This window comes from Candoia aspera, chromosome 2 (assembly GCF_035149785.1).
Source record: "Candoia aspera isolate rCanAsp1 chromosome 2, rCanAsp1.hap2, whole genome shotgun sequence".
Lineage (NCBI taxonomy): Eukaryota > Metazoa > Chordata > Lepidosauria > Squamata > Boidae > Candoia > Candoia aspera.
Genome location: NC_086154.1, coordinates 225,964,786 through 225,991,943, shown reverse-complemented (window position 1 = coordinate 225,991,943; position 27,158 = coordinate 225,964,786).

Sequence of the window (27,158 nt, the reverse complement as noted above, 5' to 3'; positions counted from 1 at the left end):
ATCATCTCTGGGATGGGAGGTTTAGGATAACTTAATTTTCATGGATCTGATCTTTGGTTTTTGTTTCCAACAATTTCCTACTGCAGTTTTGATTGAATGTTTTTGCTGTACCATATTTGAATTATATTCAATTATTTTATTTTGGAAGCCACTATGAATATCTGATTTGTGGCACAAAAGAAAAATGGGATAGAAATTATGTTACAAATAACAAAAAACACAATATGTGTGGATTTAAAAAATGCAAGTTTGGAGTAGGAATGGTGTGTATCATCGCTATCTACATTAATTTGACTAATTTCAGCTGAGTGTGATCCGACCAGAATTCCTATGAATGACATATCTGTTGAATCTATTGTTGGGATCATGCATTTTAAATTCTCATGCTGAAAACAATGAAAATAAAATGTTTTAACTCTGACTGGATCATACACTCATTTTGAATGGAGTTATCTTCTGATGTCTAACATACTGCTCTACTCATGCTCCTTCCCTACACTTCTGCCATTGTCTCAACTGAACAAGAAATAAACTCGCTTGTGTAAGTTTATTTACACTAGTAAATAAACTTAGTACCACTAGTTTGCTAACTTTCTCACCTCCAAAGCCCAATTTCAAGCCAAGGTTATAATTAAAAATAACATGGATTGTATCTGTGTCACCATTTGTGTGCACCCAGAAAATAACTGTCCCTCGTGTCACTATTGTCACTAGAATTATAGGGAAAGAATAACAGAGGTTTTGTCACAGGACAGCCAGAAGGCACATCTGAGCTTTGAAGGAAATTGTTCACTGTGATTTGTTTCAGGTCAAAGTTGTTAAGATCTTTCACATTTATGAGTCCTTACAATGGCTTCTCCACTGAGAGGGTGGGTGAGGTTGTGAACCTGTTGATTTTAAATAGTGTGTGTACCTGGATGGAACGTTGACTAGATTTTACTTACATGGTTTGGAAGAGGTTATTTTCCCCCCCTTCATTAAAGAGCAAATGGAAGATTTAATAGTAGAATCTTGGAGTATTGTTTTCCATCTACAACACTGAACAAAGAAGAATTATGCTCTTTTTGCAACATTTAATTCACAATATTGATTCCTGGAGTTAGCTAAATGTAAAAGTTTTGATTATGGAGCTTATAATGGTATTTTAATTTAGAAGGCAGTTCACTCTGGTATAAAATAGGCATGCAATACATTCAGATAACCACTAGGTGGCAACAAAGAGTTTTCTATTTGCTGCCATCTAGTACTTATCCTCGTGTGGCGCAGAGTGGTAGGCAGCAGTATTGCAACCAAAAACTCTCCCCATGACCCGAGTTTGATCCCAGCAAAGCTGGATTCTCAGGGAGCCAGCTCAGGTTGACTCAGCCTTCCATCTTTCTGAGGTTGGTAAAATGAGTACCCAGCTTGCTGGGGAAGGTGACGACTGGGGAAGGCAATGGCAAACCACCCCGCTATATAGTCTGCCATGAAAACTTTGCAAAAGCAGCGTCCCCCAAAAGGGTCAGACATGACTTGGTGCTTGCACAGGGGACCTTTCACACCTTTCAGTACTTATCCAGATTTTTACAGCTCAGTATAACATGTAATTGAACCTTAATTAATTGAAGCTGTGCCCTTGGTTTGTTGAGATAGGGAATAAAAAATAAATAACTATAATAGGTTGAAGATTTTGGAATGGTTTTGTCAATTTGAGATTTGGATTCAACCGTCTTTCTGGATTGACTAGATTTCACCTTCTTGTGTGAACATTTAAAACCCCATGATTGCTCTTAATAAGAAAAACAAGCAGAATTGGGGGACAGTTTTGATAGGAGAAACCATAGGAGAGAAAAGGAATGTTTAATATTTTCCCCACAAGCTGTTTTCCATTCCAAATCATCCTTCTCCATCTGTTCTTCCCCATTAGGGTGCCAGACACATGTTCAAACATGTATCTGGAATCCCCATGGAATAAAGCAGCTGGGGGGCAGATGATTTGGAACAGAGAAATGATCATCAAGAAGAATAGTAACTGTTTTTTTCTTTTCTATATAGTATCTACTTTCACCTTCTATTTCCTCAAACTATTTTTTCTTATTGAAAATAGCAGGATTTAAAGGTGTTTATCTGTGTACATGGGATCAAGCGCCCCAAACAGACCATTTTTAAACGTATCCCTCTGCACTTTACTGTGGATGTATAATGCTGGGCAAAAGGCTTTGCATGTGTCAAGTCTCACTTTTAGTCCCTCATTAGAACATCTCAGAAGCTAGGCTAGAGAAGGCAAAATCTCAGAATATTGAATGCAGTCGAAATCATTCATGCTTTATCGTTAGGCTAGCTAGAGGGACCAGTGAGCTGACTCATAGGAGACAATTTTTCATACAATTTTTCATACTATTGAGATGTTTATGATTTTCTGTTCTGCTGTTTGAAATACTTTTAACGTTACAAAAAGGCACCAGTGCTGATTAAAGCTTTATGCCAATTGTACAGAACTATTTTATAAAACTCTTATGATGCTAGATGGATAAGCAGACTGGCAAGTACAGTATTATGCTGAACCTTATTAAAACATTAATAATAATAATAAAATATTATTAATATTAGTGAAACTCCATGCATTAAAAAAATAAAATGAATGTTACTATTACTCCTCTTTTAGCAGATATATTTAATATTTTACTTGTGAAATATTTGATGGGAACGATTCACTAAGGAGATTCCTGGCACTTGAAATTAAGTTCACTTGGAAGGTGGAAAAGGAATTTAAATAATTGCAGCAAAGATAATTTGATATATTCTTAGCCAAAAGTATGCCTATGACACCATGCTCATTGCTAGAAAGCCAACTATTCAGGAATGAATCAAGTTCCACTTACTTTCCATTTTTATGTAGTATAAATTAACTGGATAATGTGTATTTTCTATGGACTGTTCTAAAATGCAGATCACTAGCTGTCAACCTTTGTTAGGGAAAAAATGGCTATGTGAAACAGGATGTGTAAAAAAATAAATTTAAGAGATAAGAAATTGCAGACAATATTTGAAAACTGAAGCCCAATTAGTTTCATTTTAACACTTGCAATTTGTAGGCATCAGTCTTAAAATAATGAAGCAGAAGTATCCTGATCCAAGCACAGAATACGAGAAGACGTTTGGGGACTTTTTTTTTCTTTAATCATTTTTTTTTGTCCTGACTCATACGTGTATAAAAGATGCTCTGCTGGATCAGTTGAAATATATATCTATTCCAGTAAGCTCTTTCCCATAAAATCTGCATAGAAACTTCACAAGCAAAACAATTAAAAATATTTAAAATTTATGTTAGAATGATTGGTTTTATTTATTTATTTATTTGAATTTATTAGCCGGCCAACTCCAATGGGCAATATTGTTGATAAAGGTTTTGCTTTAGGTGGTGCTATTCTTCTTTTTTAGACTACTCTGGACTGTTTTGGCAGAAAGAGCTATAAAGAAAATAAATAGTTATATAACTGTTTTCTCCTAATGTTATTTTTTGGGTGTCTGGAATCCCAAAATATCAGCCTATTGAATGTACTCAGTCTCTTATCTGATCAGCTGATGATGAACAATTCATTAAAACAAATTTTGTATATTAATTTTATTCAGATATTCTTCCCCTTTTAACTCCAAATTATCTTACCTCTTGCTTTATTGGATAATTTCAGGCATTGGTGTTCTGAAAAAATACTGCAAGTTTTCTCCATGCAGTATGCAATTATCCATCTTTGTTATAGTCATCCCTCTTATCCTTTTTTTCTAAACTAAGAAGTCCCAAACTTTGTAATCTTTCTTCAAAGATTAATTCCAGCTTTTTTAAAATATATTTTTATTAAGAATTTTGATTACAGTAGTAAAAACTAATACAGACTAAACTTAGAGAAAGAGAATAGAACAAAAAAAAAGAATAAAAAGTGCAGAAAAAAAGAAAAAGAAAATTATGAGGAAAAAGAAAAAAATATAAAGAAGTGACTTCCAACCTACATCACAACAGGTATAAACATAATTCTTCACCCCCTATAAGGTTACAAACAGATATTTCTTCATCCCATATCCCATCCCTTATCTATAAGCAAATCCATAAAATATCAACTTTTCAATGCAGGTGTCAGCAAAAAGTCCATAAAGGGTTGCCAGAATGTTGCAAAAAAAAAAAAGTCTTAACTTTTAACTTTGATCAAATAAACCAATTTTATCTTCCTTCCTTTTACTTCTAACAGTCATTATTTATTCGATTTCTATAGCCGCCCATCTCAGCAAGTGTTTGTTCCATATCTGTCATTCCTTCATTAACATCTTTTGGACATAGGTTATCCATAGAGGCAGACATAATTACTGACAATGTTGATATTGTAGTTACTAATTTCTGACTCCATTCTTCAAAGATCTCCTTTAATGTTTTAGATGTTATAACATTTTGTGTTGATTTGTAAGTACCAGTATTAACTGACATCAAGAACAGGCTTGTTTTTTTCCTCTTCTGCTTAGAAACTTTAGTTCCCTCTAGTGTCTAGTTTCTAAAATCATGAAGTAACTTATCTTTGTTATGACTTACAATAGTCAGTCAAAATTCATCTGTTTCCCACAAGAAGTTATTTATTTTTTATAGTTAATTCCAAGATCTTATAGTAAAAGTCAATATTCCAAATTTATCTGGACCCTTAATCCATATATAGCTTTCTTAGATCAAAATCTTATTTAGCTTTTTGCTGTTTATTTCAAATTCTTTAAGTTCTTAAGCTTATAATTAATTTTTCTTTTGTTCAGAATTGAAGATAAACTCACCCAATGACTTTTCAAACTTGTCATTCTGAAAGTCTCTAATAGTTTTAAGTTGGTTAATAGGCAATTTTCAAAAATGATTGGAAAGTGAGGCTTGCAAACTTAGTGTCCTTTAAAAGGCTCTGCTGTGGTTGCGAGCAAGATGGCTGATCCTGTTGTCTCCTGGTGCTCAAACCCAAGGAAAATTGCTGTTCTGCCGTCTCCTCATGAGCAGCAGCTGTCTGGAGCACATGTAGGCAATCTCCTGTCCTCTCCTTATCCAGAGAGGTTCCAAAGAACCGGTCTACCTACTTGTTCCTTGGTCTTTGCTGCAGTCATCAGCTCCACTTTCACGGAAACGTCAGTTTGCCTGGAAGTCCAGATTAATTCCAGCTTTAGATCATATTTTCCTTTCATTTCTACCATATATTTGGTAAACTTTCAAGTAGTATCACATCATGGGAGTTATGATATTGTCATCTGACACCTTTCCTAATAATCCCTGCACAGAGGGCCAAGGTTTTCATCTTCTTTATTATGACTACAGTTGCTCTTTCCTGGTCAGCCACAGTGAACTGAGACACATCAGCATCTCTGTGAAATTAGGATTTAAAAGTGGTGCAGGGATTCATGTGGGTTGCACTAGGGTAATCTTTCTGGAAACTGTTATTGGGTTAAAGGAAGGCCCAACTACACTTGTGTATTTATAGGCTCCACCACTTTGAGACTGTGGAAGTTGTGTAATAAAATTATATTTATGCTAAGGAATTAAATTTTCTTGCGTGATCCAGAAATTCTGTGTGCTTGCATGAAACATGGGCCTCCTGTAACTCATTCACAAGTGCAATAGGTCTTTATATGCATATACAATGGCTCTTCAATTGGAATGAACAAAAATAATAATAATTAAAAACCTCAGACCCCTAGGTGTCTCGCTCCCTTGTCAGTTTATTCAGGCTATTTCATTGAGTCATTGGTGTTCTTGTTGCTCAATATTATAACAGTTATTAAAAGCATTTATATTCTGCTATTCATAATATGTATTCCAAAATAGTTGGATCCAGAAAGATAACTTTAAACATGTATGTACTAAAAAGTTATCATCTTCTAGTTTTGTTTTTATTTCTTTGCCTGCCTCTGTTAGTGTAACTCCTCCTTGTCCTTATATACCCATTTAAGTTCAGAAAGTAGTTCTGTAGATGAGAGGGGCCAGAGGAACAATAACAAGAAAAAATCCAAGCAGCATATGTGTAGCTTTGGCAATTATTGCTTCTGATTATTGAAAGGCAGTTTGTTGTCTATAGTGGATGAGCTCACACATACCTCTGAATCTGCACATCCAATGTTTCCTTTTTGTAAGGAATTATATTATACTGTAGTTGTTAAGCTTTGAAAAAAATGCTGATTTTCTGAAAAGCATTATCGGGTCTTGTTCATCTTTTTTTCGTGCAGTTTTCAGAAATATTGTAGTAATACACATTCAGTCATGCACAAAAAGTGCACTTGTTGCTGCAAGGTGCTGTCATATGTTTCTAGTACTTAATTTGTGGTGAAAATCTCCTGCATACTTATGTGTATATTCATTGTGCTTCTTTGTAAGTACTGATTAATCATATATTTTTATCCCATATATCAGAGTAATGAGGATTGTTTTTAAGTATAACACTTATCTTATCTTTGCATTGCCCTTGTTCAATTTATAACTCTGTTTGAATAAGTGTTTGCAGGCACACGTGTGTGTAATAAAATATTACACATTGTAGAAAAGCTAATGTATGTAAGGGAACTAAGTCTAGGAAAGTCTCTGTCTCTGGGCACTCTTAACATGGTCAGATTATTACTGATTCACTTGATGTGTTCAAGGATCTTTCTAGTCTGAAAGGTCAGCTGCTTTTAGCTGTGCACCAGTGGAATACTAATACTGTCCTTATTCAAATTACCTCCTCCAGTACTTATTAAATTGATGGCCTTGTGCTCTAATTTAATACTGTCATCGTTCTGACGTGGGTCTCAGCTGCACTCTGTGTTGAATTAGGTGGATCTGAGGTGAAGTTCAAGCGGAAACCATGGTTTGAGGCTGCATTTTCTCACTAAATTAGCAGTCAGAAGCAGTGTATAATTAATTAGCACAAACCAGGGAAAGCTTGTCATTTAATAAGGCTTTTTTATTTCCACATTACACAAACAGTGGGAATTGATCCATTAAGAGCCTAGCTATTAATGCTGTTTAATGTATGTCTGGTTGCTAAATTGAGATGTCTACTTACACACATACATACATACAGTTTTCAAGAATTCCTTGCAGATTGTTTAGGGATTCCTGAATTTTAAGTCATGTTTCAATACTGGCTTCATTAATTCTAAACCTTCTTTATTATGAGATCGGAAGACGTTTCTCAAATAAAAGGTACAGGTTCTTTGAGGCCTGTTGTTTTAGAGATTATTCAATACAGAGTAATTTAGCTATTAAATCTAAGATCCCTTCAAGCCATAAAAAGAACATTGAGGATTATCTGTGTTGTTGCAGAATAACTCTGAAGCAGGTGAATGGATTAGAAGTTTTACATAATTCTAAAACAATTAGCTCCATTGGCTGCAATCCAGAAGAGATCATGAGCACCATGGTGTCTATACGGGAAATGTTCTGAAAATTATGCTCTCACCATCTGCCCTTAGAAAATGCACAAGATTTTAAAGCTGTGCAGCATTTCAAAAGCAGTTACGAGGTTGGCATGTGATGTATGTCATGTGTAAATGTATGGACCAGCTAATCAGAACTGTAAGAAGATGTTTTGTTCCCCATTTAATTAATGAATGTTAATGTATACAATGGGGCTGTTAGTTTTGCTATCAAGAGCATTCATTTTATTATTCTGCCTGTGATTAATTTTTTTAAACAAATACCTTATTTCCCCATTTTATTTCTAACATTTTTCAAAATTATAAATTTACAAACAGGTAAAGGATGGAAAGATACTTTTAGTTCATCTTTTAAAATGATGAATTTGTAGTCCTGATTTGTACTCTATTGTGAGGAATGCCTGAGACTAAATAAAAGACTCAGACTCTAAAGCAAGTTTAAGTTCTGGCTTTTATTCAGAATAGAATGCACACCAGTAGAAAGCTGAGAGTGAGGGAAGCGTGCCAAAAGTTGAATTAAATAGTCTCGCGCCAAACAGCGCTCCACCCCCACACTCCCCGGGTGTGCCCCACGAGTTCCACGGAGTGACAGGCCATCATTAGGTGAGAGCTCGTCCAGCCCCATTCGCCTCGGGCATTGCCCCATTTATCCTTTTGCGGAGTAATGGTCCATTGCTGGGCGATTAGGCTTCAGAAATCCTCGAAAGCACCCGGACGCGCCCTTCCAAACCTCGCCCTGATCATTTCTTTGATACTGGTGTTAATGATCGGTTACCGGGCGATGAGAGCTTGTAGATCTCCTAAACCCATTATCTTCTTTGTCTTGTTTATTGCTCGTCCCTCTTCAGTCATTGACAAGCCTCTGCACTTTGTCATGCGAGCCATTGCGATGTCGCAAACATTGCAACGGCAATCATGACATGTGCCCCTCTAAAGAAAATCAAGCTGAGGGCTTGGAGGGATATGCCATATGGAAGTTGCGGATTAGCTCGGGGGCCTGAATGTCACATTTAGTGGAGAGGTAAACCATGTCCCCTACTTGAAAACGCGGCTGTTGGTGCCTGTGCCTGTCAGCCTGAAGTTTGTATGCGGTCTGTGCCTCCTTGAGAGCATCCTCAATGACGGGCCAGGAGTCTGTGAGTTTAGGACCCCAATCACAGGCCGCCACTGCTGGAGACGGGGGCTGTGGGAGCTTGCGAATGGGGACGAAGTCCCGACCCGACACCACCCCGAAGGGGGTTTGTCCTGTGCTTTGATGCACAGCGTTGTTGTATGCAACCTCTGCAAAAGGGAGCAAATCCACCCAGTCATCCTGGTGGTAGTTGATGTATGAGCGGAGGAATTGTTCCAGGGTGGCATCCAGGATCTCAATAGATCCATCCGTCTGGGGATGCCAGGAGGTTGACAATGCTTGCTCGTTGCCGATTAATTTTAAAAAAGCCTGCCAAAACCGTGAGGTAAATTGTGTGCCTCTATTGGTTACCAAGCGAGAGGGGCAGCCGTGAAGGTGGTACACGTGCACCAAAAAGAGCTTTGCCAACTGTTGTGCCGACAGGATAGAGGCACAGGGGACAAAATGAGCTTGTTTGGAAAAGTAGTCTTTGACTACCCAAATGACTGTTTTCTTCTGACTGGGCGGTAAATTACGATGAAATCCATAGATATTTCGTCCCAAGGGTGTGCAGGGTTAGCCATGGGCTGCAGCAGCCCCTGGGGTTTACCGGACAGTCGCTTAGACATTGCGCAAACAGGGCAGGATGCCACACACGTTTTGACATCCTTCCTCAGCGAGGGCCACCAAAATTGGCGTTGGGTCAAGTGAAGGGATTTGAGGAACCCGAAATGACCAGCCTGTTTACTGTCATGGGACCAGCTGAGGATAGTTGGCTGTTGCGAGTCAGGGACGTATAAACAACCCTCCACCCAGGCGAGGTCTTGTTCAATGGAGACCTTGTCAGGGTTAGCCAGGAGCCAGGGATCAGTTTTTAAGGTGAGTGCAAAATCTGCACGCAACCCACCCGGCATCTGCGGTTGCCGGCGGCCCAGGGCGGGCTGTGCTGGAGTCGTTCACAAGGGGGGGGAGGGCCATTCCCGAGCACGGCTTCGGGTGACAGTGGCCAAACCCAATTGAGATTCAGAGAGCACACTCCCTACAACGTCGGAGGCAGGTTCCGCGTCCTGGGGCAGTCGGGAAAGTGCATCTGCCAAAAAGTTCTTCCCTGGGATAAACTTCAGCTGAAAGTTAAAACGGCTGAAAAATTGAGCCCAGCGAATCTGCTTAGGGCTGAGGCACCTGGGTGTGCGAAGCACCTCGAGGTTGCGGTGGTCTGTCCAGACCTCAAAAGGGCAAGTTGCCCCTTCTAACAGGTGACGCCAAGCCTCCAGTGCCGCTTTTACTGCAAATGCCTCTTTTCCCCAGACATGCCAGCGCCTTTCCGTCTCGGAAAATTTCCGGGAGAGATAGGCACAGGGCTTCAAGAGTCTGGCAGGATCCTTTTGCAATAGGATAGCCCCAATGGAAAAATCAGAGGCATCAGCCTGCACGACAAAAGGTCGTTCTGGGTCGGGATGGGATAGAATTGGCTCTGCTGTGAAGAGAGCTTTCAACCAGTCGAAAGCAGCCTGACAGGCGGGAGTCCAATTGAGCATGGCCCCTGGGTTTTTTACCTTGCGCATCTCCCCGATGCCTTTGGTCCGCAACAAGTCAGTCAAGGGCAAGGCAATTTCTGCGAACCCTTTTGTGAAGGATCTATAGAAATTTGCAAATCCCAGGAAATTTTGGAGTTGGTGCCGTGTGTGTGGGCGCTCCCAGCTCAAAACAGCCTGGACCTTTGCAGGATCCATTTCGATGCCCTTATCTGAAATCCTGTAGCCTAAGTAATCCAGGCACGACTTGTGGAATTTGCACTTGGAGAGCTTAGCATAAAGTTTAGCATGCCGGAGCTTGGTGAGAACCTGTCTTACGAATCTTTTGTGTTCTTTCTCAGTTTTGGAGTATATCAGGACATCGTCTAGATATACCAGTACCCCTTTAAACAAATGGCCATGCAGAACCTCATTAATTAGTTGCATGAAAACCCCAGGGCCCCCGCAAGACCAAACGGCAGTACCTTATACTGGAAGGAGCCCAAGGGACAGTTAAAGGCTGTTTTCCATTCGTCCCCCTCCCCGATGCGAATGCAATAATATGCCTGGCGGAGGTCAAGTTTGAAAAGGACCTTTCCAGTCGACAAGTGTGCCAGCATGTCTTTCACGAGGGGGAGGGGGTACTTGTTTGACAAGGAAGCTGAATTTAACCCGCGATAGTCCGTACACAGTCTTAGGGTACCGTCCTTCTTTTCGCAGAACAGAACGGGCACTCCAACTGGCGAGTTTGCCGGTTCGATGAAGCCCCATGTGAGGTTTTTATCGAGGAAGTCCTGCAATGCCGCCAACTCCTTCGGTGTCATCGGGTAAATCTTTAGGCAATGGGACATGAGGGAGTAGTTCGATGGCACAGTCCGTCTTGTGATGGGGGGGTAACTGGTCCACCTCCTCCTCCCCGAAGACATCCTCGAAGTCCGCATATTGTTCCGGCAACCCCTCCATGGGGGAAGCGTGAACTTGAGGGTCGACAATCTCTGCCCTCCCTACCGTCAAAGTGAGGGGTTTCCCCTTGTCAGGTGCTTGGTAGAACCCATCCTCAAATGTTATCGTACAGGTCCTCCAGTTAATGTAGGGATTGTGGCGAGTTAGCCAGGGGATCCCCAGAACCACTATAGGCTTGCCCACCGGGGTGACCACGAATTCTATGGTTTCCCTGTGTGTGCCCATTTGTAGGGTAATGTTCCGGCCCACCCCCTGCCGTGGAACCATCAAGTTGCTGGAAGAGCAGCGGCTTCGGGAGCGGGAAACAGGGTAACTTTAGCGCAGCGACTAGGTTGGGGTGGATCAGGCATCTGGAACACCCGGAGTCCACCCAAGCCCTGACTTCGATGGTCTTGGAGCAGTAGCTCAGTTCAATTGTTACGGCCAGTATGGGACAGTCTGCACTCACCCTGGTGTCATCGCACACATTCTCCACCACCTGTCCAGCGGCGCTGTTTAGGAGAGGTGGAAGGCGTTTTCCGCCAGCTGCTTCAGGGCGGCCAACTCGTCTTCGGCAAGGTAGACGTCCTCTTCTTTGTCCTGGGTCGCTAGTGCCGCTGTCAGCCATCGGGGGGCGGGTTAGGCGGTTTCTGTGGAGCCTTCTGCATCGGTCTAGATGGGCGATCCGCCTTCCTAGCCTTGTGGCATTCCGCCGCCCGGTGACCCACCTTCCCGCACCTGATGCATTGTCCACGGGCAAAGCGACGTTGTCTTTCGGCGTCCCATGTTGGGCCCGACTGTGGCGCTGGTCCTTTCCCGTTAAGAGGAAGCCTGTCCCATTTGGCCGCCAGCATGAAGGTGCGCTGGGCGTGTTCAGCCTTCCCGGCAAGACAGATCCAGTCATGTAGTGAGTCTGGATCATCTCTGTACAGCGCCCATTGTAACACCTCTCGGTTGAGGCCATCTTTAAACACGTCAATCAGGGTGGCCTCCGACCATTCAGGGATCTTCCCTGCTAAGACCTTAAATTCTAGGGCGTAATCCGCGACCAATTTCTGTCCCTGGTTACGTTCTTTCAGTGTGCTTTTAGCCCTCTCCTTTGCTAAGGGGTCTTCAAAGTACCGCTTCAAGGAGGCCAGGAAGGTGTAGAAGGTAGCTAGGGCTGGGGCTCCGGACTCTGACATTTGAACGTACCAGTCCGCAGCTCTGCCTTTCAGTTTGGTGGCAATAGCCGAGATTTTAGCCCCTTCCGATGTGAAACAATGTCCATATAATTGGATGTAGTTTGTTGCATTGGTTAAGAAGAATGACAGGTTTGTGGGGTCGCCATCAAATTTGACTGGAAAACCCCCCACGTGCGTGTGAGTAGGGGTGACCCCCACCGGAATAAAACCACGGGGCCCTGAGAGTAAGTCCCACATCTGGCCCCTTCCTCTCAGGGTCGGCGATAGGGGGGTGGGATGCCGAGACCCCTCCATGCGCCCTGCGCGGCCATACTTTTCGTGAGTTCACTCACCGTAGTTGACAGGGATTGCAGCAGGTGCTCTAATGATAGCACCCTGGATTCCAGAGCCCTGATCCTGTCTGGTGTGACGGGATCGTCCATCCTCAGTGATGCCAGTTGTGGTCTGATCAGCGGTCCTGCGAATTCCCTCTCGGGCATCTGGGGGTATTGAAGTCTCCAGGTGGTGTGGGATGTCCCCAGCTGGGGGTCCGCGATGACGTCCCACCTGAAGTGTTGTTGACCCCCGCCTGCTTCTTCCATCGGGGCCCTCCACTCCGTGCTGGGGCTCCAGGCTCCCAACTGGGGTGTGGTGTGGGTAGGGGTGGGGCTCATGTCCCATCTCGGGAGCACCGCTTCCAGAAGCTGTCTGGTCGCCTCCCCCCCTCGCGTTGAGTCCTTCGCGTCTCCGCTCTGAAGCGCCGACTCCAGGATCGTCCCCGGTTCCATCATCGCCAGCTGCTTCTCTCGCAAAAAAAATTTTCTGGTAGAGGCTGGCGAGGTTCGTTCTTGAATGACTCTCAGCTTTATGTGAGAAATGCCTGAGACTAAATAAAAGACTCAGACTCTAAAGCAAGTTTAAGTTCTGGCTTTTATTCAGAATAGAATGCACACCAGTAAAAAGCTGAGAGTGAGGGAAGCGCGCCAAAAGTTGAATTAAATAGTCTCGCACCAAACAGCGCTCCACCCCCACACTCCCCGGGTGTGCCCCACAAGTTCCACGGAGTGACAGGCCATCATTAGGTGAGAGGTTGTCCAGCCCCATTTGCCTTGGGCATTGCCCCATTTATCCTTTTGCGGAGTAATGGTCCATTGCCGGGCGATTAGGCTTCGGAATTCCTCGAAAGCGCCCGGACGCGCCCTTCCGAACCTCGCCCTGATCCTTTCCTTGATACTGGTGTTAATGATCGATTACCGGGCGATGAGAGCTTGTAGATCTCCTAAACCCATTATCTTGTTTATTGCTCGTCCCTCTTCAGTCATTGACAAGCCTCTGTGCTTTGTCATGCGAGCCGCTGCGATGTTGCAAACATTGCAACGGCTATCATGACATCTATGAACTAATGTATGAACTGGATGTAAATTATCTTAATTTAAATTATCCCAATTTTCAGAATTTTGCAGTGTAGTTCTATGATTAAAAGTGGATACAAATCTGCAGTGTTATAGAATTGCATATATTAGGGCTGCTTCGTGCAAAAATGCTGACCAATTGCATTCATAGGTTTGTGCAGAATTTTTTGAAAGAAAATTGCAAACTTATGCAGAAATGGAATGAAGAAATATGTATGTTATAAAAGGCAAAATAGATTGATCCATCCTTACCTTATAGAGGTAGAATTTCTTAAATGAACCATGACTTATACTATCATAGTATACACTAATTATGATGTATTAATCTGAGTGCAATTTTAAAGTAGCAGTGGTACAGTGATGTACAGAATGGTAACTTATAACCTTGATTTTTACAAGCAAAATATATACATATTGTAATAAATGTACTGCAGGCAAATACAATTAAAATCACCTGGAAGCTCTGCACTGCTATGAAGGATATTTTGAAAGTTTAATACTAATGGTACTGAGCTTAAAATTGATTTTAGTAATATTGATGATTATTTTGGCTATGTCTTCTATTAGCACAATTTGTCCTTTTGAAAAAAAAAGTCAACAAATACCTAATGTAGGTTGGTGAAGAACTTCAACAGCCATAGCTTGTCACTAAGGTTTATGGAAAGCTCTGCTGGCATGAGTGACAGGTGAAGAACCTTTCTCATAATCCCTACACTGTAAAAGCAGAAGGAATTTATTCTTCGGTTGTCTGACTTTGTTAAGTCGCATTGCATTGCAGCTTTGTGCTCCTCAAAAATCACAAATATGGTCATCAGTCTAGCTAATGTCATTGTGATATTGATGGTTTAAAAATGTTAAGGAAATGGAGCACTGCGAATTTGCCACACTAATACATTAACCATGAATATTTGGCAAGAGCGTGGGTTGAGAAAACTTGATTAGGAAGGCATTGAAGAGGAAAGGTAGAAAACTAGATAAGCTTAGTTTATTCTAAATTGTATTGTTTAATGCATTCCTTAAAATATGAAACTGTAATTAAACATAACATTGTAAATGACTGTTGATAAACCCAGAGTAATTCTGGATTATTAGCATGCCACGTTGCTAATACAAGAGTGATATTTCTATATTTTAGTATACAGTACAACCGACAGTTTACAAATGGATACAGTTTGATAACTGTTTCTATACTCATTATACTGTTTATTTATTTGTATGTGTGTATGTATGTATGTATGTATGTATGTATGTATAAAACAGTATAACATAAATAATGGTAGTCCTCTGTGAACATATACATTTGGTTTGAATTCACATAGCCACTTTCCCATATTGGGTAACATTTTTTTTTTTTATTTAGCAGAATTTGGAGCATAAAGGAATTGGAGTCATTTGCTAACCTGCTTTCACATAGGTCTCAGAGAGCACTTCTTACTACTGCCAAGTTAACCATCATAAATACAGGACACCAACTATTTCTGGAGGGCAGGAATGGATGAATTTGTCCCCTATTTGCCTACCACCTACCACAAATGTATCTTCTTCCTGCTGTACTTTAATATATCTGTTGTACTTTACTGTCTACAGGGCAAACCTCTGTCAATAAAAATGCAGTAGTGTGGTGATTATAACTTTTGCCTGACATGCAGCGGGTCACTGTTTTTTGAAATCTGGTAAAACCTTAAAAAAATGCTAGTTTTCTTTTCCTGAGCTACACACTTTTCCATGGGGCATATCTTTTAAATCAATGAACCACTGCACTGTTGAAACACTGGGTCTTTTGCCAGCAGGTTTGGGTGTATTATGCAACTTCAGGTCAATACAGTGGAAATCCTTAATTCATTTACACTATTTGGAAGCTGGGATAAAGCCCTTTTACTTCAAATGATAGCAAAACTGATAAAATGGTATACTAGGTTTTTTTTTAAGTGGGTGACTTCAGGAAAGAAAAATAGTAATAATAATTAAATATTTATGCCAGGGTTTGAACCTATGATCCTATCCATCTCAGGCAATTATTATAGCCACCGTGCTACTGCAACATAATTTATAACAGGAGCTGTAGCAGAGATTAGAAAGCCAAACCTGGGGAAAGGCAAAAAGGAACTTATTTTAAGATGATTGATGTCCCTGCATACATGTGCATTTTGAACTTCTTGATTCTTTAAGTTTGTAAACAACATTTCATTTTTCAAAAAAATGTATTTGTCCAGTAAGACCCACCCACTGAAAGGAAAGTGATTGACAATTACTTTCTTGGGAGGGCACAGCAGCAGGGGAATTGTGCAGTGGAGACCTGTGTTAGTTGGCAATCTGAACTGCTGTAAACTACAGCTGAAGAGATTCGGTTGATACATTAGTTTCTTAAAATGGCTTAGAATGCAGCCAGCATCAGCATGGGACAGGAGCAGTTTAAGGATGCAGCGTTGAAATGCTCTATGACTTCAGTATAGTTTATCCTCTCCACCCTTGCCCATGCTGTGTCTTGAATGAAAATTACTGTAATCTTGGATGAACAATATGGACATTTCCTGCATCTTGGACCATACTGTATTCTGACATGCAGTATATTTTCCTCCTGCATGCAGTATGTACGATTTAGGCCCTCATTTAGAGGTCAAATTGAATTAATTTAGGCAAACTGTCTCCTGAATAAAAATAACCAATGTTTTCTGCAGCTACTAATCTTAAGATTCGACTATACTGAGAGAGTCTAAAGACCAATGATTCTATTAAGGCATAAACTTTCCTAAATATATCTTTTGGTTTTGCTGGACCAGGCTAATACAGCTATCCATTTAGAAAATGTTAACAGATTGTTTTTTCCAAAAAAACTCTGGAAGTTTTTTTTTTCAGGTATAAAAAACATCCCTTTGTCTCTTCTTAATTCTGAAAAAATGAGAGGAAGGAATTGGAATAATCTTCAAAGAGTATTTCAGAATTCCCTTTTTAATGCTGGAAAAAGCTCCAATCTTGGAAAAGAAAATGTAGATTCAGAAGAATGTGTCCCTTACTTTTACACAAGCTTGTAAAAGCAGTTTCCCAATTTTTTACAACTCTAAGATTGAAGGAAAATTTTAAAAAAAGTGTGTGTATGTGGTGGTGGTGAGGAGGAATGACATGGCTTGGGTGGGAAACATGGGCTAAAGATATAAATAGAGGGGCTGTGTGAATCTAGTTATTATTTCTTCATGGGACAGTTTTTTAAAAAGCAGCCTGCTGGAAGTACAATCTGCCCTCATTACAGCCCTGCTAGTCTGCCTCCATTATAGTAAAACTCTAAGAAAGGAATTAGAATTGCCTTCCTGTGTATTTTCTCTATCAGAATGGAGTATCAGTAATAAATAGTGAACAAATTGCTGCTGTTCTGTGATTCTAAATCTCCATAATAGTCATATCTCCTTGTCTAATGGTATGCTAGCCTTGAATAGTGCTGATTAGATTTGCTGAGATTACCTGACCTGATCAAGGGCACCAAAAATGGACCACCTTGAAGGCAAATTTGTTAGTCATTGAATACTGTCTCTCCATCATGGTCCCATTTCCCTACCCCCACTCACTTTTGGCATTCCACCCATCATAATGGACAGAAATTCCAGCAACAGAGTGAAGGAATAGAGATTTGTGGAGATAGAAAGTATAGCAGGTTCTTACCTGTCCACCGTATTTCTTGAACATGAAAAACTACTTCAAATTATCTCTGAATCCAACAAAGATCCTTAATATATGGGATTGTAGGAGAATCTGCAGCTCTCTTGAACTGTATTTTTTAAGGTAAGAAATATTAAGATTCTTGAATTTGAAATAGCTATAGCATTTGTTTCTGTTTGCTTCACTGCTCTCCTGAGTAAAATGAAAACAATATGAGTGGATGACATCTGGTATATAGGCCTTGTATATTCTCAGATTTCCGGTGCGATATGGCACACTAAGCAGCTGTGCCTGCGAGCTCCGTGGGCAGAGCTGGCATAGTGGCAGTTTTGGTTTCTCCTGTATCCCAGAGCATTTTTCCAGGCAAGGAAAATGCTGGGAATTGACCCATTTGTCCTCCGAACAGTGAGTTGCAGCCAGGAGATCGTGGACAGCATGTGCAATCAACCAGCAAGACTTCACTGGGAGGCTGGGATTTCATCTTTTCTGAGCCACACTGCAGCCCTTAAAAGGACAGTAAGTCCTGCCTTCCCATTTCTAAAACACCCAAGTTATTTTTTTAAGTTATGTACCCAAAGAGAAGCTTCCTACAGTAAGAGAAAGTGGAATCTCTTGGTGCCCATCATTATTTCTGGATTATATTTTTACTTTTTAAAAATTTTTGGCTTGTTTTCCCATTTAAAGTATAATGAGGATTGAGAATACATAATTGCCTTCCTGTTACTATTTTTGGTACTGAATCTGAAGGATGGAATATTTTCCTTCATGTTGGGTTTGCTCTTTTAAATCTTCAGTTTTCTGTTCACATTCTTTGGGATTTGATTGCTGGTATACTTTCTCTTGCCAATTTCAGATGGAAGTTTTTTATTAACTCGTTAATTCCTTTCTGCATGAGTCAAGTGACTAGGGGGTGCCATAATCTACTGTATGAAGCATGGAAGATTTTAAAGAAGACTTCACAGAGTTCTGTTGTGAGCTTAAGCAGACTTTTAAAGAACTTCTTTCAGAGCGCTGTCAAGCTATTCTGCAGAGTGTTCGGGATATTGGAGAAGATATTGTTGCTAAAGTGTGTCATCTGGCTGAAAATGTTATGATGGATGATGAAGATTCTGGAAAAGATGGGGATTTTTCTGTTAGTGAGATTAAAGTAATGCCAGGGGAAAATTATAGTTTGGTGCTGAGGGGTTAAAGCGACAGTCTGAATTTAAGTTTGTACAGGGAGTTGCTTTGCTGGGGAGATGTTATGACCATCTGAATCAATGTTATGGGAAAGAAGAGAATATGTTTTGTGGGAATTTTTTCCTTGCTGAAAAGTCTGAGTTCTTGAGGGTGACAGTAGGACTGTTTGATTTCTGTAAAAAAAATGCCGTATGTGTAATAGGGAGATATGTAAATGCCCTGGTATATTTCAAGGAGGGGTAAAAAATTAAGAATGTGTAACTGGATTGATAATGAGGTTATTATTCTAATATTATTCTGATTTTATTGTATTTTATACTGTTTTATTGTGAACCCCCAGGGTCGCCCGAGTGGGGGAGATGGGCGGTAATAAAAATATGACAAACAAACAAACAAATAAATAAATAAATATGATTCCATTTTCTTAATGATTTGGACTAAGATTTACAGGATTTTTGATTTGTATGATTTAAACATTATTGATAAGATATAATAATATTCTATTTTGGCTTTTAAACTTAATAGGGTTAAGACTGTTGTAGCATTATTAATTATAAAAGCAGATAACTTATGTGTTTTTATAGTTTGATTTTTATTATAGTGGACAGAAATATATAGAATAGTGGTAGGAAGGAAATAATTAAATGGATGTTGTTTTAAGGGGGAGGGAAGTTGAATTACACACACACACACACACACACACACACTTTTTATATATATAAGGGGAAGGAGCAATTGTATTAGAGACTTGCATGTGTCAGTGGAAGGATGTGTAGAAATAATGTGATCTTGGTTTGATTAAGAGTAAGGGTTTGACTATGGAAATTGCTGTATATTCTTGCTGTTGAAAGTTGGAAGTCACCTTTGTATGTAATCTTTAACATTTTTTTCTTTGTGTTTCACACTTTTTTAGTTTCTTTTTCTTTTTGCAGTTTTTTGTTTTTCTGTAGCTTTTATCTGTTTTAAACTTAATAAAATTCTTATTAAAGAAAGGCCTTGTATATTCTCAGATGTGTTCATGTGTATGATCAGTGCTAAGTCACTTATAACTTGCTTTTCTAAATCCAGGAAGCTATAAAACATAAACATGTCTATATAAAGTGTCCTTCAGGGGTTATTGTCTGGATTGTCTCTATAGGTTTATGGTAGATATCAGTTTTGTTTGATATTACATATTATTATATCATTACAGAGAGCCAGTTTGGTGTAGCGATTAAGGCATCAGGCTAGAAACTAGGAGACTGAGTTCCAGTCCTGCCTTAGGCACAAAGCCAGTTGGGTGACCTTGAGCCAGTCACTCCCTCTCAGCCCTAGGGAGGAGCAATGGCAAACCATTTCTGAAAAACCTTGCCAAAAAAACTTGGCAAATCAACACTGACTTGAAGGTGTGCATGCGCGCGTGCACACGCGCGCGCACGCACACACAATTTTTACCTGTGTTGTTCCTGTAAATCAATGCTATTCTGTTCATATCACTTCAGTTTTATTTTAAAAGAAGATGTATGAGATTCACATGTGTAACCTCAGCAATGTCTATAAGTATCTGCATAAAACCCACTGCATAGATAAATGGAAATATATAGAAATAAGTAAGGAGGGCAGTATTGGAAGAAAGTTAGAAACACCAAGACTGTAGAATAAAGTTAACATTGTTTTTAGAAAGACAGGGGTATCCCAAACTGTTAGGAATTCATTAATTCATAGAAGCAAAATAGAGAATAAGTAGAATTAGAAGACTAAGAGAGGCAGGAGATTTGATAGGAATATCTGATAATATATATATTATTCTCCTTTGAAAAAATGGAAAATCTTTATCAAGATAGAACAGTTCTAACAACAGGAAATGGTTTCTTTTAAAAAGTGAAAGATTTATATATCAAGAATTGTCAACAAAAGCAAATGTGAGTGAGGATGGGTTGAAAAAGGAAAGAGAAAACTGGAGATGAAATATGATGTTTGGTGAGGCTTGAAGTTTCACAAAATGTAACTTATGCATACTTGCCTCTGACCTCTTTTAACCTCAGACTGCAGAAAAAGGCTTGTAGAGTAGAATGGTCTTGTAATGTCTATTGCTATAAAGATATAGAATAGGGGCATACTACTTCTGCCTGTCACATTATGGATTATACTGCAAATGTTTGTGGTGTTTTTTATGTTATATTTTTACATTTTATGCTTGTTATTATGGTGCAATATCAAAACTTCCCCCTAAATAAGCTGCAACTTTTTTCTTCATCAGCAGAAAATATAGTGACACATTTTCTTCTTCAGGGTTGTGTTCACTCTACTAATAAAGGAGAAACACTGGACCTTTAAAAGAAAAAAAAAGAACAACACAGCACCAGAATATCAGTGGAAGAAGAAAGTCACCCATCTAGATGGGGCAGAAGGGTTTTGCCCCCAAAGCAATTTGTGGTTTTTTTTCAGTGCTTCGGGATATTTTTAAGACATGCAATGAATGCCTGAAGCTACTGTGCAGGGTAAGAAACCTACTCACTGTTTAAACCTCAAACCCTTTAAAATGTACCAAAGTATTTAGTCTGACCTACCCTACCAAAGGGAGCTTCTCCGATACATTTAGGTATTAGGTTGCATTTTTTGTGTACCATTATAGAATTATTGGGAAAGGGCCAAGGAATAAGAGATCAGTCAGTAACAGTTGGGAAGTGAGAAGAGAAAAAGAAGGAAGTAAATTAGTCAGATACTAATAAAGAAAAGTGAATATGGGACCACAGAACTGGTAAACTGACACAAGAGGGGTACAGAGACTGCTGTTCAGCAGTGACATATAACACCTGTCCTGTTCTGTGTAAAAAGGAATGATTGGATTTAGATTCATTTGTGTTTTTAGCTCCTGAGTCTAACTTTCTACTAATTAACATTCAGAACTACATTTTCTCCATAATATGAAGAAATTTTGTTCATAGTCACTTGATTCAAGGGTGATTGCTAATCTGATTTTTCTCACCCACTGTGTGCACTCACTTATAAAAAAAGATTTCTATATATAGAAAATGTGTGGGAGAAAAGTAAAGCTAGGAAATGCCTGCCTGACATGCCGTTTCTTATATAACCGTGCATTTGATCATGTTAGCCTTCATGTGCAATTTGAAGTGGTGGGTTTTTCATACAGTATCTGCTGACCTAGGCTAGGACTTCACAGAGTGAAAGGGTAAGGGGGATTCCTCTAAGTGGAGGGATATACATAAGAAAAGAGAGAACGGGAAAAATAAATAAAAGGAGTCTAGAATGGAAAAGCCCTGGAACCAAGGGGTTTGAATTTAGATGGAGTTCATTCCTTGTGCAGGGGAGAAGTCTCAAGAAGCATTCCAATTTTGTTTGCTAATGTAGAAACTGCACAGCATCATTCAAAGTGGATTTAAAAACTTGGGTCTTCTAGACTGGTTCCAGACCTCTGCCCAGATTGAGCGACTGGGGGAAGGGAAATGAGCATTTTGAAGCATATGTCACTGGTTAGTAGGAAAAGTGGATATACAAATGTACATATTACCAAGGGGGAGGGGAGTAACAGAAATGGATATATAAACTTAAGTCCATATTTAATCAATATACTGCAGGTGATGCCAAAACAAGCCATGATAATTTTACATTCTAAAGAGAGAGAGAGAGGGAGAAAGAGAGAAACCAAATCAAGCTTGACAGATACACTCATGCCTGACAAATCCCGCCTCCTGTGGCTGGGGAGTTTAATCAGGTCTGTCTCAAGGGAGCAGGACAGGCACTTGGTTGCATCCAGAAGCTGTATTCTGTTGTTGGTTTTTTTATGATGGGCCACTGCAATGGTTGCAGGGAGCAAGGCAATGAAGAAAAATTCTTGAAGGATGGAAATAAAAAAAATATAGTAATTTTATTAAAGATTACAATTTACAACAATAAAAACTAATAAAAACAAAAAAAATAGAAAAAAATAGAAGATGCAGGAAAGAAAAAAATAAAAAACAGAAAAGAAAGAAAAAAAGAATATAGTAAAGAAAAAGAAAAGAAATATATAAATAAATGACTTCCAATCTTAATCACAAGTATAAACAATTTTAGTAACTTATCACCTTCTCTTAAAATACAACCAATGATATCTTCTTTCTATATCCCATTTCTTATCTATAAACAAATCCATAAAACCTTGTCATTTTATTTAGTTATGTATTATTTAAATTTATATCACTGCCCATCTCCCCCAACTGGGGACTCTGAGCGGTTTACAATAAAATTGTAAAATTGTGAAATTTACAATTCAGTCCTGATCAGCAAAAGTCCATTAAGGATTACCAGAGATAACAATGTATCTATTTTAACCTTCATAAAAAAAACAACTTTATATTCCTTCCTTTTATGTTTAACGATCTGGATCTTTAGTCCCTTCAAATAATATCATAGAACTTGATTTCTTTTCATTTTTTTTTGTCCCCTCTTACAAAATTCTCCAAAGCTTTAACAAGGCTCTTTTGTAAATCTATATAGGAAAATTATCCAGGTCACTCTCTTGGTTTGTTATTTGTATATCTCTTTTAATTACTGTATTAAGACATCAGCTGGTTTCTTTTGTATGTCCAGTGTAGCATCTTTTTCCATGTCATTCTTGTAGCCTATCATTTTAAATCCACTTTCAAATCAGTCTCAATCATGTTAGGTAATACTTGTTCCTCTTCCATAGCATTTTTTAAACACCATCTATCTATAAAGGCAGACACTCTTAAAATTAACTTCTGGGTCCATTGTTCAAAAACATCCTTCAATATGTCCAATGTTAAAATATTTTGCTTCATTCTGTATTTGTGTCAAGTTTGAGTGTTCTTTAATTGTAATCTTTAGTTCCTTCTAGTTCCTTCTAGTGTCCAATTTTTAAAGTCTCATTATGTTTTTTAAACAATTCAAAAGAAAAGCATTTTCCCATGGGATGGATTCTTTATAATTAATTCCAAAATCTTATTTGAAATTTATCTGGACCCTTAATCCATTTGTAACTTTCTAAAATCAAAGTTCAATCAATCAATTTTACTTTGGTCATAGACCAGCATACAACTAGTAACAACAATTACACTAAAATAGAAATACAAATAAAAAGTCATATTGATAGCATAAAATAAAGTAAAGATGAAATTATTAAGGTAAAATTACAGAGTACAGCTTTTAAAAAGCAAAAGAATCCTATAAAATTACAATTAATTTTACAATGAATAATCTAAATATTATAAATAACTAGGGCAAATAACTATAAAAGGACATAAGTAATACTAGAATTTGTAAAACACTACAAGAATGTAAAGCTATGCTAGCTTATATTATCAAATCAAATCAATTTTTATTCGGTCATAGACCAGCAAATAAACCAGAAGATTCACATCTGATTAGAATAAAAGAAAAAAACACTTAAAATTCTAAAAAAAAAATCTAAGAAAAATTAGAAGAGTTATTGTGGCATGCTGTACAAATTGTAGAGCAATATTTAGCTGTGCTCAATGAAGTAAAATCAGATTAGTCTGATAAAAACAGCTTGATATAAAAAGAATCTGAATGACCTGGGTGTTTAGTAAAAAATTGAGATAATAGTTCCTGGCAAGCATCTACATAGAGAGGACAATATAAAATGATGTGTTCCATCATTTCAATTACTCCTCTGCCACATGGGTACAGTCTTTCATCGAAAGGGATATTTTGATATCTCCCTTCAATAACAGCTGTTGGAAGGGCATTGAATCTAGCCAAAGATATGGCCCTTCTAAATTTTTGGAATCATTATGCAGCTAAGATATCTGGCTGGTTGAAGAAGATGTGCAGAATGGCCCCAAAAAATGTTTTTACGTAGAACTGATAAATCTGATTGTAGCTGTAAATCAATGGCCTGTTGTTTGAGATGAGCTAGTGCACATTCATAGCCCAACAAGATAATGGCTGCCCCGGAAAAGCTATATAATTGCAGTTGGGCATTTATTGCCTGGCACCAAGAAGATTGAAAGCTATCAGTCATAATCAAAGGGGCCAAGCCAACTGGGAAGAATTAAAGTTTAAGCCAGAATGAAAAAGTATAAATCCAAGCAGAAGTTTCTATTTTTAGTAGGCCAGCTTCACATCAAAGCACCATGTTGGGAATGCAGTGAGGTACTTGAAAGATAGATCTTAGAAACTTGGATTGGACTCTTCCAAGAGAAAGGAATGACCTGTAGGGGCCCAACTGAGCTCCAAATAGGAGCTGAGCTCGGATCTTAGCTGAGAAAACTTTATTTATTTATTTAATTTGTTTTATATCCTACCTTTATTATTTTTATAAATAACTCAAGGCGAACATACCACATACTCCTTCCTCCTCCTATTTTCCCCACAACAGCAACCCTGTGAGGTGATTTGGGCTGAGAGAGAGAGTGACTGGCCCAAGGTCACCCAGCTGGCTTTCATGCCTAAGGTGGGACTAGAACTCCCAGTCTCCTGGTTTCTAGCCTAGCACCTTAACCACTGGACCAAACTGGCTCTAGAGAAAACTTTAATCACTGCTGATATATGTTGAGCTCCTTTGGAGAAATAGAAAGATTGTAGTGCTGACGCTGTTTTTTGTGCATTCAGGCTGACATAGTCGGCATGGAATTTGCGGTTACCCGTAGCATGAAAAACAATCCCCAAGTATTTAAAGGTCTTAACTTGCTCTATTAAATGATTATTTAGCCACCAGACATGTGCCTTAGGGTGCTTGGCCACAACCATAACCTTGGTTTTCGAGTAGTTTAATTCTAGCCATTCTTCTCAGCAGTGCTCAGCAAGCATACAGAGCCCCTGCTTCAGGCCAATTTGTGTCCAAGAAAGCAGCACTGCATCATCTGCATATAAAAGAACAGAGATATGTCTCTTTCTGAGTTTTGGGGGATGAAGAGATGGGCTATTCAGTTTGTCTACGAGAGAATTCTGGAAAAGAAAATATGGAAAAATCTACTTTTTTTTTTTGCTTCAAGCCTTCTTGAAAATTTATATTCTTGTACAGGTGATGACAAGGGCAAACAATCTGGGGGGTGGGAGCAGGGAATGGGATAATTAAAATCAATTAGCAACCTTAAAAGAATCATCTTTATGAAGACCCAGAGCCTGTGGTAATTTTTGCTGCAAGAGAAAAAATAACTACATTCACTTTTCTTCATTTGTTTCATAAGCAGAGACAAAAAGGAGAAAAACTGAAGGGACAATGTGGTCCTTCCCCAGAAATAGAATATTAAAATAAACAGCAAGGGATAAGCTATACATCATTCAAGCCTATACGCCATTTATGTGGACTGGTTCTGATATTGATTTGATCTGAATTGACAGTTCAGAGAGACTTGAACACTGAATGACCACATATTCCAATTCAAAACATCAAGTCAGGTGGATTTGATTTTTTTTCCCAATTGATTCAAATAAGAATGTTTGCCAAATGGCCAAATTTTCCTTCTTGACATTAATATGCTAAGATCAGATAGTATTGTCATAATGCAATTAAATGTAATCATTATTTTGCTATGTTTTGCAATTGTATTTTGTATTCTACTAGGCCTATGCGAGGCAACTTAGATTCCCCTGGACAAAGAGTTTAACGCCATGCTTCTATTCATCAAAACAAAGAGGCAATGCAATTGGCTTCAGTAAAGCTCTTTGTGTTGTTTTGATGTTTCTCTGTTTCTTGTCACTCACAAAAGCTGAAAGAGGCTTCTGCACAAGGGCTGAAAAAAGTCTTTAGGCTTGGGAATGCTGCTAAATAAGGCTGCATGGACAGCATTCTTTATGTTGCTGCACTTGCTGAGAATTGGAAGGGGCTTCTGTGCAGATTCGGTGCTGAAGAGGGACTGCAAAGGTGAGTAAAGTCAATTCAACGTGCTTGCTTCACCCTTAGGCTTCAGGGGGGCATAAGGTTTCAAAAAGCAGCTTCAACAGTTCACCAAAGCAAAAGATTTATTTTAATGTACCCAGCCCTGTATTTTACATTCACTGTTTACATTTGCTGTGTCACTATCATTAGATGAGTTGGAGTTTTAATGTTATGTTATGTCAATGCCAGAAGATCCATTAAAGAATCTAATCTGTTTGTCTAATTCTCATAAATACATTAACTAGATGGCAGAAGCTATTACTGTTCAAAACTGGGGCAAATACATTGCAAAGGACCAAGATCATCCATGATTTGAATCAACAACATATGAATGTATAACTGTTGAATTGTACACACTGTGGATAATTGTATATAAATATTATACAATTGTATATACGTTCTGCATACCTGTTAAACTTATTTCTGGGCATTGTAGGTAGAAACTTAAGGAAGCACTATGCTTAGTACCAGTACATTAGGCTGAAATTCATTAGGGACATAGTTATCAAGCAATTCTGAAAGCTGCACTTCTTTAATGTCTTTCTGGACACATCTCTTTAGAACCCTTGTAAAACCCTCATACTGTCTGACTGTTTTTTTACAGGTTACATTGCATGTAAGTAAAGATGATTGCCTTACAATTTCCATACCTTTTGGATGCTTTTTTTACACTTCCAGTGAAATTTTTAGTACCACGTGTTTTGCTGCTGCTGCTGCTGCTGCTGCTGCTGTTATAATTAGAGAATACCAGAAAGTTTCTGCTTTGGCTATGAGATGAGAATAAAAACACTGCAGTAATGTAACCATCCATTACAACTATTAACACAAACAGTCCTGTGGACAATATCACTCTGAACTCTTCCCAGTTTATGAACAATATACCCCTCACTTTTTAGACTGCAATAAATAGGATTGTAGGAATTACCTTCCAGGAAT